Source organism: Amblyomma maculatum, chromosome 1 (genome assembly GCF_055883805.1).
Source record: "Amblyomma maculatum isolate TAMU_Amacu chromosome 1, ASM5588380v1, whole genome shotgun sequence".
Lineage (NCBI taxonomy): Eukaryota > Metazoa > Arthropoda > Arachnida > Ixodida > Ixodidae > Amblyomma > Amblyomma maculatum.
The window spans coordinates 325,025,158-325,042,610 of record NC_139344.1 but is presented as its reverse complement, the minus strand read 5'-3'; the positions used below and the strand labels follow the sequence as shown (position 1 = coordinate 325,042,610).

The 17,453-nt window shown below is 45.3% G+C and overlaps 1 long non-coding RNA gene across 1 annotated transcript in view; it reads left to right on the top strand.

Annotated features, from left to right (window-relative positions):
* Positions 1-17,453, top strand: part of LOC146207325 (uncharacterized) — a 132,053-nt gene that overhangs the window by 108,207 nt on the left and 6,393 nt on the right. The window lies entirely within an intron of this gene.

The following is a 17,453-nucleotide window of genomic DNA, read 5'->3' as shown; positions in this document are numbered from 1 at the left end:
AGTATATAATAAGATTCATTAACTGTAGCAAATTTTTAACACAGCTGACAAGTTTAAACATTAAAAAGTAAGAAAAAACCCGCTTTCTGCATTTCAACACATTTCCTGTTTGGTTATTGTTACAGTACTGCTCCGCAGATGGAACCAAATACCGGCAGCAGAGTCAAGTTGCTTCGCAGAAAGCAACGCGCCAGGCGGCCAGACACTCCGTCATGCCGCCTAATTATCTGCTGGAATGACACAGGCAGAAACTCCTCATCCTAGTTGCAGTCATTTCATTGACACGAGAAGCACCTTTGACAGCAGCGTTTTTTTTTTTTTTAGAGCACAAGGGGGGGGCAGAACATTAGTGCTTCGCAAAAATTTCCACAACAGGCAAAAAATCTGCTGTGAAAACCGTATCTTTATTCACAGTATTTTCGGGGAACGGCACGCCTGTAATACGTTACGCAAGCGTACCATACAAAGGCAAAATGCATCCAAAAAGAAGCAAACTGCGCCAGAGACAACAACAACAACAGCAACACCCCCCGCGTACGGCGGAGCAGCCATTCCCCCGAGCGTGAGACGTAGAAATGCGACCAGAGCTTTCTGTTCGGCCAGGCGTGACTGATCGCCGAGCAGCGCCATGCAAGAACCCTCTGCGCACACAAGGCAGCTGCCCCGCCGGGGTGGCGCAGTGGTTACGGCGCTCGACTACTGTTCCCAAGGACGCGGGATCGAATCCCGGCCTCGGCGGCAGCTTTTCGATGGAGGCGAAAAGCAAGGCGCCCGTGTGCTGTGCGATGTCAGTGCACGTTAAAGAACCCCAGGTGGTCGAAATTTCCGGAGTCCTCCACTGCGGCGTCTCTCATAGCCTGAGTCGCTTTGGGACGTTAAACCCCACAAACCAACCAACCAACACAAGGCAGCTGCACGAATCGAAGCTGGGCTACTATGCGCACACATAAACGCGTCCGTAACATGCAAGCCCCGTCCTTTCGCGATGAATGAGTTATGAGCGTGTGGCATTTTTCACGAATCTCCTGCGACATTGAACTACGACAGGCGCGAACGAGTGGACCCACCAATCTTGGCCTCCATGTATAAGGTTTCATCCGTGAGCAGCTGTCTCTAGCCAACGCTTCCTGTATTCCCTGGTCGTTTACCTCACGTTGAGAATATATTGAACTTGTAGCATGGCGGACGTGCCTCGGCAAATCCATAAGAAAATTTATCTACGCCTGTATAGATAATGTATCGAGGTGTTTAACGCTCACATGCATTCTAAGCGTTAACACCACAAAGGGCAGTTCCCTTTCGAACCTCACCGCCGCAGATGATATACGCATGCAAGGAGATGCATTAGAGAGGAATTATTAACCGCAGAGCTATTCGGAGCTCAGTAGTCGGCGCACCGCCGCGTGGCGAGTCCATGATTCCTAATTAGTAGCGACAGGCAGAACACTGTGCGAGAGGAGCGATTCGAACCTTGTATAGAAAAACTGCCGCCAAGCAGTGTAGGCCAGAAGTTAAAATGGAGTGTTTTTACCATGCACCGAAGGAATGCATCTCGTCACTTGCGCGTTGCTGGAGTGGGACTCTACCTGCAGGGCTCAACATGCAACAGCTTGAAAGCGTAGCGCGTAATGTGCACGCTACGTGGCCCCGCAGCAGGGATAGTAAGCCGTGGTCCGAACTTGGCGGAGCAGAAGCAGGGACAGCGCGCTCGGTTGTTAAATAACGCAGGGCTAGCTGATACCTTCTTTCTCTCCACTTCTTGGTATCTGCCGCGCAATAGAATTAGAGCGAGATGCCTTTTCGTGGATGCATTCATTGATAATCACAAAAATTCAGGGGGCGCTTTGCCGATTTAAAGTGCGCAGCGAAAACCCACTGGGAAATTGTGGCGTTATTGTGCGTGCGCAGTTGTGGTGGCTACTAGGTGTCGGTTGAGGTTTGCGTACGATGACACTGCGTACACGTTTAAGGGCTTTCAAAGCTTACTAGCGAACTAGTTACCATAAACTATTTAACTAATCATCAATAATATATACCTACTTGTCATTGAATAATTAACTAATTATCCGTAAATAATGCTTATACACCTACTACTACGTCGTTGATTCATTAACTATCAGTACTGAAGGCATCCTAATCTTTCTGATGACGACTGACAGCTGAAGCGGACGCAAGGATGCACGCACGGATACGCCGTCTAGACATATGAGCCATAAAAGGCTTTCGCCCTAAAATTGTACCGCATCGCGTAGTAGATATGAGCATGAAGTTAACTGCGAGAAAAGCTTTGAACATTCAAGGACGCGTGGATGATTCCAGAGGCCATCTTTTATTGGCCAGATACCTTGTCTGCTGCATCATCAACCGCGTTGACCCACTTTTATTTCTGAACCCACGGGCCGTAAACATTACATTCCTGGCTGCTGTGGAGGTTTCCAGTCTCTGCATCTGCGTCTTCACTTCCAGCTCAAATGGCCGCCGTTGGGAGATCACTTTCGAAATTCAGAGATAGTGGATAACCGGACCTGAATTGAACACTTGCGCGGGAGGCAACCAGCTCGGACGCTCAGCGGGTGATAGTAAGGCGACGATGACCGATTTGTTAGAGGAGTGGAGAAGCGAAGCTGCCTTTTATTTTTGTGGGGATGAATCGAATCTTTCTCGTCGTTGAAGTTCTTTTTCAGCTTAATACCACTTAAGACAACATAGTTAAAAAAATTTGATATATGTGTTGCTTCCGGTAAGACCCAAGTTTTGCCTGCTTCTAGAGGACGCTCCTTTGAATTTTTTTTTAGAACCGGAGCTAAGGGTTTTAACATGATTTTTCAGCTCTACAATGTTTTTATCACGTTTGTTGAGCAGCGCCCTGCAAAAACGTGTAGTCGGTTTGGTCACCCAGGCCACTTCGATCAGCGAGCCTCCATGTATAAAAGTGCTAATCACAGAAACACAGCGATGCAGAATGAGGGACCTCTGAATCGACAGCTGTTCATTCTAAGGCTGTCCACTTCTGTGTACTTTACTCTGGTCTGCCCCTTAAACAGAATAAATGCCTTCGGAGTGGACGCCTGCGGACGCCTCAGCACCCCTCCTAAATCACCGCGGTCGCTCGGCGTCTACCTATACAGAGCTTCCGGGAATTAGGTTTCGAATGCTCTTTACGGTGGCATTTAGACATGTATGTCTAAATGTGCTACTTTGTGAAGCGCAGCACGATGCTTCGTAGTTAGGCATTGTTTGATGTATGATGCCTAATCTTGATATCCCTCTAGTTTAAGTATGACAATGTCATTAAAATTAGGATATAGCTGGTTTCGCAGTGACGTCTGCACCGAAGCACCACCGCTAGGCTTCCTGGCGTTGAAAATGAGCATAATAGACCGATGGCCGTCGTCAAGCACAGTCAATGTTCATCCTTTCACGCAGATCTGCAGCAATCGAGGCGAGGCAGAGTTTATTAACAGTTTTAGAGATATCTGTATGTTCGAGCCATATAAAATTAATAAACTTGTGTTTTCACTGATTTTTCCATGACTGCGTGTTTTTGATGTCAGGCTACTATTTCAGTTTTTCTCTCCTCTCTGCGGTCTCTATAACTTGCTGAACATTTGCGCTCGTGTATCTTCCGTCCTTCTTCTTCGTCCTCATCTGGATGCGTTGCGTTTTACCGACACGCCACTACTACTAGGTTAGTTATATGGCTCTAGCGCTGCACGCAGAAGCCCAAAGTCACGCTGCCGACTCTCCTGCTCGCGTAAAACTCGATCAAACTAAGTCATACGGAGATGCATCATTTGCAGGCATGTAGTGCGCGGTTCGATATACCGAATTTTCCACTGAACGAGAGTTCCATAAATGGGAACATCTGTGTTATACCTTTTAAAAGAACTTTATAATACTAGGATATCTTCTGTTTCCATATAGCTGAACTCGACTGTATTGTGCATGAACATTACTTCATCATGACATCTTTTACTGATGCTAGCAACTGCTTTTGGCGGTAATAACGCTGCCGTGGCAGAGCTTTAGCAGGCTTAACGGTTGGAGAATTGTGTTCCGGAAAGATTTTAAAATGCGACAAGCATACTCCTGACACACAATCAAATTTAATGTTGTTTAAATCGAATGACATTAGCATCCAATGTCATTATTTACCTCCGACACGAGAAAATTTAATGTCATTAGGTTCGAAAAACATTCGCTATCGAATGAGTTTAGGAACCTCATTCGCATCCGATCGCAAACCGATGTGCACTCTCGACGCTAGATATGCAGAAGGAACCGAGAAGCCCGGTCAAATATTCTGCGCAAAGTCAACATTAAAAATTATATTCCTTGAGTTTTGTTTTAAAAACCACTAATTTAGATAAAAAACTATTTGCACTGCAGGCTCTCGTAGAATTCCATTACTCTCGGTCAAACCAGCGGCCCAGTCATACGAGCGACTCGCGATCATTTTGGGCAGGTTCCTTGGTGGCCTCTTCTCCGCGTGCCTTTACATCAGAAACATCTAAAGCTGTAACTGAGCGCCTAGCCTTTCTGACGTCAATTGCACGCTCTACGTGTCTCTCTGCATCTCGGCACTGTGTATCCGCGCTCTGCTGTGCCAGCCATGTTGTTTGTTTACACTCATCGGATTTTTGTGTGATTCGATACCTTGCTTCGATTTTGATAGTTAAAGTGCAGCAGCACAACCGGAAGAATGTTTTGCGTTTGAATTATTGCACATAAATGTTTCAATCCCGCTTTCAATACAAATTTATGTTCCCTAACTGCTGGATTTTTTGTCGCTGATCGTAATTACCATCATGACTTAATACGCAACTTTGTAACACCAAAAGAAACCTAATGACATTTGATGCATCCAACGTCATTCTATTCGAATAATATTAAATCTGCTTGAACGAGAGGAAGATGGCTACACGTATGAAAGAGCAGTGAACAAGGGTAGAGGAGGGAAGCCTCAGTTCGCAGGTCGAGCCAACGCTGGCTCTACTTTTGAACTGAGGCTTCCCCCCTCTACCTTTGTTCAGTGCTCTTTCATATTAAATCTGCTAGTGTGAGATAAGTATTTGTCGCTGTAATTTATTTCATAATCGTACAGCACATTGCCTTATGTCTATAAGCATGAAATTAATGTCTTTAAGACGCTGCGGTAAAGCCAGAAAGTGCACTATATTGATTGCATGCGCGTACCGTGCTGGCCCAGATGAGAGAATACAATGCGGTGCTACAATTCACTGAGCCCTATCCTTCTTCGCCAATTTAAAATATCAATTTGCGTCTAATCCGGGATTCGAGTTTTGTTTATTACCACCTTGAAGCAAGTTCTCTCAGAGTATGTCATTTATTTTTATATTCGTTTGCTGCAGTAGGCTGTTCGTTTCTATACTCAACGATATGAAACGAGAACGTGTAAGGTGACTTGCACGAACCGTCTTTAACAATATAGCAATTCCATACCAGAAACAAGCGAATTGTATGCTTTCTTTCCTGCATTCTGCCCTTAGCCTTTCTCATATATTGGAATGAATGCACACACGGCTTGCACGTGGTACGACCGTGGGTTAACGGAACTTACAAACCATGGGAAATGAGGCACAAGGCAAAATTTGCCGAAGGTCTGATGCTAGGCTTTGCCTACTTTGTAGTGTGAAGCGTAGTTATTTGCAAGATATACACGTGCCAGTACAGAGCAATGACGTCAGTCAGCTGTGGTATGAACTGCGGGAAACATCTGCATAAAGAGCACGTTTTTTTACCTTCTACTCATGAGCTATTCATGAGTAGAAGGTACCTCCTCCTTTATCTGCCGTAATGACAGGGATGCCACATCGGTTAGCGAACAAATTGAGAATATTATGTTGCAAGGCTGATACTTTCGCAGCAAAAGCTTCACTACGCCACATATCAGCCAAGGTCAACCTGACAGGTCGCTTGACCTTCAACGAGCCAGAGTTCACTTAACTACAGTACCACCTATGGCGTACCACCACTTGACCTTTGACCTAACTTTGAACCTCGACCCGTCGCATTGACCTTTGACGGCAAAAGCTTCACTACGCCACATATCAGCTAAGGTCAACCTGACAGGTCGCTTGATCTTCAACAAGCCAGAGTTCACTTAACTACAGTACCACCTATGGCGTACCACCACTTGACCTTTGACCTAACTTTGAACCTCGACCCGTCTCATTGACCTTTGACGGCAGGTACAACGTCACGTGTCGCCTCTTGTAGTTGACAGCTTTCTGAATTTTCATAGCCTCGGCAATTTAATCGCCGCAAAACCATGTCTGCCCATGTCTAAACCTACGCCTAACCAAAGCAAAACAAAGAAGCGGACACTTTCGCCTCCATAACTAGGTTTTAGCAATGGTCATTTTCTCAGTCATTTTCCTACGAGCACGCAAAATACAAAACGTCAATTGAGATGAGAAGAAACGGCCTGACAAGGCGTGTGTCTCCACTTAGGCAAATAACGGTGCTTGATCTTATCTTATACCTCACCGAGGCAAACTCATCATTAATTAATTATTTAAGTTACTGCATACTTTGTGAACACCTGAAATTTTCTTAGTACGGAGATTACACAATGAAACACCGAGTACCTCATAAAGACAAATAAGCCATTAATGACATATATTAAACCTGGATGTTTTCAGCGGAATTCTAAACAATGTAATGTCATTGTGGCGTTTGGCAATGGTGGCAATATATCCCATACTACTAGATGTGAGGCGCATAAATCTGCTTTTTGCTCAGAGACATCTATTCCGGGACATAAGTTATGTTTGAATTGAATTTAATGCTTCACTAAATATCTGTTGCGCGCATTTCTACCTGCTGTAATTGCATCACGTGGCTTTCGGTATTCCTCTGCCATGAATTTAAATTTCTTCTTATTTCTTTCTTGTATTATAGTATTGTCCTTTTTGCTCTTTGTGCGCGGTAGTTATCTGCTCTCTAACCTCTGTAATAACATCCTCACGCATGGCAGGAGCAGTGAAAAAAAGAACGAATGAAAATTGATGACGAAGGATTCATTGACGCCTTGGCTTGACATCCTAATTCAACTGCCGAAGCAACGAACTGACATTATATACGACGTCCTTTGAATGAAAGTGTCAGACCTCATTAAGTGCCCCGAGTTGGAGCTCTAGTTTCCTGCCATAAAATGTTTAGACGTCATACAACTGGCAAAGCAAATACTCCGAAATTATCCAACAGGTGTTTCAGATACTTATCTCGATAGAATGGAAGCCATATACAGGCCACCGTGAAATAAATGTGACGTATATGATACTGTCACACTTTAGTACTGTCGTGTAATTTTACAGCGGCTAAATAAATCCCTTTTCTTTGCCGAATCTTCATCATTACTCTGTTACACACCTCATTATTTTTGAAGAAGCGGCTACAATTTCCGGACCTTTGAAAGGCACAGGAAAGCTTGGGCAGGCTGCAAAGAGAAGTTTTCTTAATGTGCACTGGGTCCAATAGCGCTGTTTAATAAAATGCATGCGCTCCGGCACCAAAAATACGTAAGGAAGAAAGTCATAAAAATTTATCGCATATTCTCCATTTTCTGACTCAGTCTAATCTGTCGATATCGGCACGAAGGTGAACGCTCTGAAGTTGCACTTTTTCATTTTTGACAATTTCGAAACACAAACCACCAAACCTCATTTTGCTCGTAAGTATTCTACAAAAATAAAATACAGAAAAAAAAGTCCGGAACAATTTTGTAACTTGTGTGGACATGGGGATGCCTGTTGACCGAGAAGAGAACCGCAAAACGCTTTTGAAATTGAAAGTTAACTCACAACAAATGCATTCTTTCGTTTGTCCTCGTTAGGAGCTCGAAGATTCATCTCAGGGGTCTGCGCAGTTCAAATAGCGTCGACATGGGGGAAGCCCCCGCCTTGTTGACTTTACTGGTGCCCCAGGGCACATTGACGAAGAATGGAAGCGAAATGTTGCGGGCGGAACGAGGAGGAAACCTTTCTCCCATTCCAATAATTGTTTTGGCTCCGCTGAAACGTGAGGATCAGTTTAAACATCAGGAGCACAGCATTGAACTGGTCCGCAAAGTCAGTTCATGAAAGAGCGCCTGACCGACAACAACAACAACGAGAGATCTTAAACTTTTTTAAAAACACAAGCGCGTGCTTTCAATGAAACATCGGATGCCTTTCCTTTGTTGCTCGATTGCTGCCTTTGTGACGCGAATACCGGTTTTTCGCTGTGAACAATGGATAAGGGCAACAAGTGTGTTCGCTAAATTTGATCGGAAAAGTTCCACTTTCGTGGTTTCAGCAGATTTGAGAGCTTTGTTTGTGGACACGGTGTGAAAGAACTGCCAGGACGAAAACAAGCAAACAAGATCTTTTTTTTTTTTTTCGGGGGAATCAAAAAACGATCAGAAGGCACTGGATCCAGGAAGAGCACGCTGAGAAAGGTTCTAACATTTGATATAAAATTGTTGACAGGTAATTTTGATGATCCACCTAGAAATAAAGGTATTATTCTCACTCGTTCCAAATGATATCGAGATAATAAAACATAGCAGTTGCACATTAGCTGCAAAAACCTAAAGCCTTGACATGCTGAAGGTGAAGTAGAAAAACTCAAAATATATTGCGTTGAGATAGAATAAGGTCTCCTTGAGACGATATCTGCATAGACAGCTGCTCTAGGACAATTCATTAAAAGCAGAAAGTCCGTCTCCTCACTATGACGTACGCTCAAAGCAACTGTAAACAACTGTAACGAGTAGAACCACAGACAGCCATCAGTTTTTAAGGATACAGAGAATGCGGAGCTGTAAGAAAAAAAGAGGCTTAAAAGGCAGCTGATTTGATTCCAGAATCCGACGTACTTATATTTGTTGGCTGTGTAAATTTGTTTGGTTTGGTTTGATCATATGCAGTTTAATGGCCCACAGCAACTAAGGCTATGGGGGAGCCATGGTGAGAGGGTCTAGGTTATTTCAGGCTCTAAGGTTCTTCAGCGTGCACTGGCATCGCAGAGTGAAAGGGCTTCTTACGGCGCTCCCTAATGGAAACGCGCCACTGTAAAGCCCAGAGTGAACTCGGATCTGCCGACTCAGTAGTATGTGCCTAGCTACTAAACCACCATGGCCGGAGCTGTAAATGTTTCAGGTAAAGCGTGCGAAGTCTCGTTGGGTTTAGGTTTTAAATAGGGACGTATTCGGTAAATGGAACGACTACTTCGCACGAATTCTCTGCTGCGCACAGGGTCAGGTTGGGGCGCATGAAGACATTTTGTCAATGTACGCTATTATTATACTTCCTATCAAGGCGTACTTGATTTTATGGAACAAAATCAACACCCCAAAAGGCCAACCCGCGCAGTGAGATCTGCGTCTTCCGCCGAGGACAATTTGTACTCGGCAAACTTTCAACAGGCGACTAGTTTATCTGATACTTACAATGACTTCGCACTCACTTGTATGTTTTCTTTTGATTATGTAACGATACCCTTTGATCTATAGATAATATGGCCGTAAATCTTAATCTTCGTGAATTATACAAATAAAGAAATGAAGACAATAAATAATAACTTGAAGTATTTGTCAACTGTCATCAAGTTCTGCATTGCATCATGAAGTGTAGTATTTCCCAAATCGGCTAGCGTTGAACAATCGCAGTACTTCCCAGAGAAAATGCTGCATTATCATTTGTTTTCATTTCATTCCCAATTGTCAACGCATACTATGAGACTGCCTTTGGTAATAATGTTTCAAGGAACTATGTACCTTTCCTGTACGGTTATTGAACAATTTTAATGAAACGTGGGTTCGTGAAAAAAAAAAAAAAAAGATATTTCTGCACGTTAAGCAGAGCAGGTAATAAATTCTACTGAATTAGGAAGAAGACATTCATGCTTAAATTATAAAAATGATATCAGCTGACTGACTAGCGAGGTTCCTCCAATACAATTGCAGTGCATCAATATCATTGTATGATTAGTGTAGCCCTGACAGGTGAATAAATATCAGTTTTTTCAACTTTGTCTCAAAAGCTCTAGCGAAATGTGTCCGCTGCAGCAGACCCTGCGCAGTCGATTAATCACCGCTATGGTTTGATTTTCTACGTCACAGCTTCGCGCACAAAGCTGGCCCAGTGTTGCTTGGCATAGTAAAACTTCAGCTGATGTTTATTTTCTATTATTTTCAGCAGTTGTAAAACGCAATCTTGCTTGATCATCATGAAACAATTACGTGCGTACCACCACCTACCAGAGACGATGCTTCAGCGCGCATCAATGAAGAGACAGCGCCGGCTATGCTGGTCACCTTGAGGCTCTTTATTGGAAGGCGCATTTACTTTTCTATGTTGTGTTAATACGTGGGGCAAAGCCTAACAAGTCGACCGTGATGGGGCTCCGCTAAGCATAGACTCCTGCTTAGCAGGGAGGAGCATCTATCAACGTCAGCGGCAGTCAAGAATGTGACACCACTCTTGACCCAGCGATGCTGTGCAACCCGAAACTGGAGAAGCGATTAGGAGAAGATGGCTTGACACCAAAGAAGACAGGAGTCGGCGCTTTCCTACCAGGAGCTAGAAATAACGGAACTGACTTATACTGGGAATAATTTCGTTTATGTTAGTCCTGCCTTCCTCCCTCCCCATGAGGAGAATCTAGGACAATAATTAAACCAATCTGACTACGTGTCTGAGGGGGGGGGGGGGGGGGGGGTCCAGCTGCGCAGTAACAATCTCGTTGGAGAGAAATTGAGCAGAAGTATACCGTCAAGTACAGGGAGGATCACTTCCGACATCAGATATAAACTTCGTCTTATGAGCGTAGTAGAAGTCATGTCATGCAAAGAGCTCCAGAGAGAAGTTAGAGGCCTCAAAGAGCAGCTGAAATGCGAACTAGTATGACAGTAACAAAAGAACCAAAGATGTTAAAGCAGACTAAAATGAATGCTCAGTCAAGTTAGACCCCGAGATTAGCCTCAAGAGACGAAAAATATATGCAGCGTTTACCAAACGCGAGCCCTTGATAAGTAAACGTATTGCTTAATAGTTCACAGGCGCCAACTGCAATGCATGATTGAAGAGTCTATTAATCCTGTGCATACAAAGTGCACTGACTGAGACTGACGGGAAAGTTGAAGTTATGACTGCATATTTATCCGAGATTATTGCCACCAGGCTTCCTGGAAAAGAAAGAGTATATGTGGGAGAAAGTCAGAAAAGGAGTGTAAAATAATTTCTTTCATATTTTGCATACTTTTTCGATAAAACAAATATCTATAGTGTCCACGTGTGGTGGTCGCTTTCGAGTTCTCGCCGTAAGCCTTAGGACTTAGGAACCGTTGTGTCGCCGAAGCCGTAGCGGGGGAAGTCCACAAGCGTTTCAAATTTGGAACATCTTTACTTGAACCCTTGTCGTTTTCTTTTTTCTCGCCCATTTCATTCCCGTTTCTATTCCTCTGTATTCCAAAGTCCCAAATCATATGCACAATTGTTTCGTCACACGCGCGCTGTTAACACATTGGAGAGTCTGCCATTGCATTGAGATGGGAGTAAGCATTAGTAAACGCCACACCCAGCCACAGGCGGCACAATAGCGTAGCATCGCAGTAGGAGAGGCTAATTTGTATTTACTGTTGGAGTAAGGTGTCGAAGTGATGCGAACATAACTCCCAGTCTCCAAGGGTAGATTTGCGAAGCCTGCTCTTGAAGGAGATACCGAAATAGCGTTCCTCTTTCGCCGAGCCCTTCCCCATTAGAAGGCACTTCCAAAGCACCTCTGCGAAGCATCAACTCACTCTGCTTCGAACGCACCTGGGCGCTTTGGGAGCAGCCTGGCATGCGTAAGCCGCGCAGCATGAAATATGTAGCCGGAAGGAGGGCAGGTCCGCACTTTTGCGCAGCCTCTACTCTTGTGTGGTCCTCTTCGCGAACGCCTCGCCTTCATCCTGCGTGTACTATGTGCTACCGTAGTTAACCCCGTGCAGTGGCGGCAGTAATTACCGGCCTCTGAGCGTCGCTGCCGCTGGAGCTCAACAGGCGAGCTCAGCAACATGCGTGCCTGGCATTTCTGCGCTCGCTTGCGTCTGGGTAAAGTGCCCTACTAACATTGCCGCTGCTTTTGCGTTCCTTGCTCGCACGCGTCGCATTGTGGCCGCGCTGTTCGCATGTAGGAGTTTTGCATCTGAGAGCAATGGCTCGGAGCAGCGACCAGTGCGCTCGGAGGGTCGAGTCGAAGAATGCTGATTGGCGCGAAGGATGAGTTTTCCTGCAGGAGAGGGTGGGCTGTAAGGGGAGGACGGGTGGTTGTAGGTGGTGTTTGCGACGCACTTATGACTTGTTGCACCTGCTTCCTCAGGATTGTTTCGCACTAATCTGAAGAGAAAGAATGGGAGTCAGAAACCTCGACTGGGCTCTCGGACTAAGTTTTAATGCCTCGGGCTCCAGCCCATACTCGAATCGTAGCCATTTGTAGCAAGCATCACCATAAATGACTAAATGGCTACTTGCTGCTTACTATACCCCTTTCGACTTTATTAGAACTGGTAAAGTTCTCCTGAGACACATATATGCAAGCAAAAGAGTAATAAAAGTCAAAAACATTCGAATGAAGTGACCCTAGCGACTATATTGGCTTGCCAAATCCCGGTTTCTGCCCAATAACCTTAACCTGTACACAGGCCGCTCTCCTACAGAGAGAGGGAACAACACACAACCAAACACCAGATACTTTCAACATTTCCTTTCGCAACCTGGTCGTCAACAGCGCCCAACTAGTCACTTAGAGGCCACAGGTAAAAATCCTAATTTGGAGTTGTTGTTTCGACGCATTATTTTCGTAGGGATTGGCGCCATGCACCACGATACGTGAGTGCCAGTGACCTTCGCCGTTGCGAGAGCTTTATTGTTGTTGAAACGACACGCGCCGGACTCCTCTCAAGCAGGTGCATCTGCTTCCTTTTGTCGTACACGGGCTTCGTCGTTGTAACCTCGACTCACTATTCGTTAGACACTCTTGCTCCTGCCATTTCAACGGATTCCGCATATGCTGTTCACCTCAGTTCAGTTCAGTTCAGTTCAGTCGTGTCCGACTCTTCGTGACCCTATGGACCATGTCACGCCACGCTTTCCGGTCTCTCACTATCTTCCTAACATCACATAACTTCATCTGCAGTGCCTCGAGGATGCCATCTAACCATCGCGTTCGCTGCCTACCCCTTCTCCGGCGACCCTCAACCTTTCCCAACATCAAATCTTTCTCCAGCGACTCCTCTCTTCTCATCAGATGACCAAAGTAGCTGAGCTTTAAATTTAGAATTTGACCCTCCAATGAGCAGTCAGGGTTTATGGTCGACAATATTGACTGATTTGATCTTCTGGCAGTCCAAGGAACTCTCAGGAGTCTTCGCCAGCACCACAATTCAAACGCGTCAATTCTTCGGCGGTCAGCCTTTTTCACAGTCCAACTCTCGCATCCATACATCACAACTGGAAAGACCATAGCACGAGTTATACGGATCTTGGTTGGCAGACTAATGTCTCTGCTCTTTACTAGGCGGTCAAGGCTAACCATTGCTCTCTTTCCAAGAAGCAGGCGTCTCCTAATTTTATGGCTGCAGTCTCCTTCCGAGGTAATCTTGGAGCCCAAGAAGAGAAAATCTGTCACAGCTTCCACTTCTTGTCCCTTGATGCTCCCGGACTTGATAGGGCAAGACGCCATGATCTTTGTCTTTTTAATGTTCAGTTTAAGCCCAAACTTCTCACTCTCTTCTTGTACGCGCATCAGAAGTCTCTTGAGTTCCGCTTCACTTTCTGCCATTAAAGTGGTATCATCCGCATATCTAAGGTTGTTGATACGTTTTCCAGCAATCTTCACTCCAGCTGAAGGCTCGTCCAGACCGGCCTTCCTCATGATGCACTCTGCATATAGGTTAAATAGGCAGGGCGACAGTATGCAGCCTTGCCTCACTCCTTTCTCAATCGGAAACCAATCAGTAAGACCATGCCCAGTTCTGACTGTGGCCTCTTGTCCTTCATACAGGTTCCTGAGGAGACAGATAAGGTGAATTGGAACTCCCATCTCTTGGAGAGCTTGCCACAATCTGCTGTGATCTACGCAGTCAAACGCTTTCGCATAATCAATAAAGCAGAAGTAGATGGGTTTCTGGAACTCTCTTGCTTTTTCCATGATCCAGCGAAGGTTGGCAACTTGGTCTCTAGTTCCTCTGCCCTTGCGAAACCCAGGTTGCACGTCCGGAAGCTCCCGATCCACATACTGCTGCAGCCTACCTTGGAGGATTTTCAACATCACCTTGCTAGCATGCGAAATAAGCGCGATCGTGCGGTAGTTGGAACAATCTTTGGCACTGCGAAATCTTTGGCGAATACCTCGGTGTCGACAAGCCCCTTTTGACAATAGGGGATGTAGTGATCAGCCGCGCTGGGGGATGAGTTGGATGCGAAATTTCGGAACTACCAGCAGAAATACTAAAAAAAAACAAGAAAAAAAAACCTGCTGGGCTCGGCCTGTCTGTATATGTATATGATCTAAATCTGCTATGGGTACCCGCACATGCTAGGTGAAGGTAAGTTTAGCGTAGACATAAAGCAACATATAGCGGACTAACATTGAGTAAAATAAAAACGCTTAGTTGAGCATTTTCGTCTAGAGCAAAAATATATGAAGGCTCAACATTGGGACCAGCGCTTTTAGTAGGCGCCGAAAACTTTCTCGAGTAGTAAAGGGAAAGCCCTGAAGATGCCGAGGAAGGTCGAGGAGGGAGGCATTGGCGGCCGTGTGTCTTGGCCCTTGTTAAGTATAGTTGCGTCTACGAGGGTCCACTTAGAATGACCTGCCTCTGTGTGCAAGTACGCTTGGAGACCTGGGGACGGATATTTTGCACAAAGCGAGTTCTCGCCCTCAGTGGAGCCCTGAGATGCTGCTGGTCTTCATAATGGTTTATTTTCAAATTTTTATGTTGATCCGGTCTGCATCGAAAATTCTAAGATCCGCCACTGATAACCTCATTTCGTTTTCCGACAGCGAACCCAATGAATCTTTTCCCAGGCGAGATGAGGGGAGTTTGGCCAGTCAAAGCTCCGGATGGGGGGGGGGGGGGGGGGGGGGGGGGTCTTGTTTTTGCTACGTTTCGAATTTCACTCCCCGTTCAGTTCACTTTGAAAACGATATGATAGAGTTATCCTTCCTTGAGTACACTCATTTATATCTAGTATTATTGTAAGCCTCTTGTGCTCAAGCGGCGCAGGCCTGGGCCTATTGTTTTGCAGTCCTAGAGAGCCGCATACTAAAAACTCACAACAGCGCTGGACTCGGGCGTCCTGGGTTTTAAATCGGGAGAGCTTTGCCTCGGAGTTCATGCCATTTCTCTTGCTCTCTTCCATTCCCAGACGAGAATATCCTTAGTTCTTTCAGGCCATAAATAAACAGAGTCCGATCAGGGAGAGTTATCCCGGTTTACAATCAAGTGGTAAAAATATCATAGCCACCAGGAAGGAGATATATTATGAGCTATTTAGATTTTTTTCCTCCCTTTATCATTAATATATTAATTTTAAATATATGAAAGGCAAAATTACAGATTTTTTCCGACATGGAACGCCGCCCCTTTAACATAGTGCTTTTGTCTGACAGGGCTTAACCAGAAGCAATCGTCTGAAAACAAAGAAATGATTTATATAAGCTACGTGCCGCCCGGCCTATAGCATGACAGAGGGGATCAGGATAAATAGTGTGGCGTTTATTCCAGGCTTGCTCAGCAGTGTCGCCATCGCAAGTCTTTCAGGCCTTGGCGTCCTTTGTTGTTAATCTTTATTGGCCTAATTTCTGTCTTCTTCCAGACTACTCTGGACTAAAAAAATAGCATGTGTTTTCCTTTTGTTTCGCTAAGAATCCATGGCGTTGCCAATATACATGTAAATTCCAGTCGTGGTTTACTTCAAAAAGTGTTGAAATAGAAAATATATGTCTGAACCTGCCTGTCGTAAAAGTCACGGATTTTGTGCCGAAATTTATCCGCGATCCACGAAGTTCGTGAACTTTCGCGTACTTAATACAAAGCGATCATCGGTGTCCCTCACAATAGCTTGCGCGAGAGATTGCCGCTTAGCGATCAGGTGGCTCGTATTCTGACAGTATCAATCATGACATACGTCTAGCTCCTATTTTCTGAAAACGGAGACAACCATTTTTCTTGAAACGCAGCGCACCTCAGGGCCAGAGTGCGTCCGTACTCGAGGGGTACAGGCCGTTTAAGCCACATGCCAAGCTTCTACAGCGTTTAATTTCCATCTACATTCGATGACGACACAGAATGCAGATTCTTTCAAGTCAATAAAAGACATAGGTTGGCTGGCATTTCGATATACAAGCCGACGTAAAACAAGCGCCTTTCAAGCCGTCAAGTAGCTGCGCTCCCAAACACTCGCAGCGCCATGCCGCTAACGCGGTGTACTTACCGATGTCAGAAAGTTCGAGAATGAATAATTCTTGAAGGCGGAATGAGATGTGGGAATGGCGACGGTGCGTGATGCTGGTGCCAAAAACAGTGACACTGACATTGCCGGTATAGCATATTTCTAAAGACAGAATGCTGCAAATTACGCGCCAGACTCCCTGCGCGAGCTGAGCACAGAGGGACTACATGCCGGCTATGAAAAAAATACAAGATGCATCTCTTCATCTGAACGCTGTCCAGCATTTTGGTGTTTCACCGTTCGGGATGCGTATTGTGGGCTGTTATTTATGCAAGCAGCCAAATGCGCAGTATTTCTTGTTTTATTTTCACTCCCAGTCTTGGCTACATGCGCGTGCGTACTTATCAAAACCAGCAATAACATTAATCGTTAAGGTACACATTGCATGAAGCCTACAACACGACCCCAAGCTGTTGCCAAAAGAAACACTGAGGACCCGATTCGCGCGAGCGAGTCGACTGGCCATACCATGCTCCATGCGCACGCGAGGCGCTTATATAAAATCGGAAGTTATCAGATGCTCCATCTCACAGATGGCATTTGTCTCCTTCGATTTGCCGTGCGTGCACACGCTAATTGATGGTGCACGTAAGCGTAGGTTACTCCTAGGTCAAATAGCTCTTGGTGATCGCAAGCCGATCTGTCGCCATCATGTTTCGGTGAGATCCTCGTTGAGGCAAGTCCTCGAATTATTTAGATGCAGCTACTTTTCCTCATCTCTCCGAATAGATGCGAGGTCTAACAATGCGTCTCGTCGCTGAATTCAGCAATGTTACAGCAATCTACATGCAACACAAGGTCTCAATGACAATCAAAATTAGAAGCTCGGATTATGCAAACCGATATTGACCGTTGATTGTAATGTGGCTTATCTTTTTTTTTTCGTTTTTGTACTTCCACGGCCGGGATTTCATCCCGCATCATTGGCCATAGCTGGCGAGCGCCCTAACG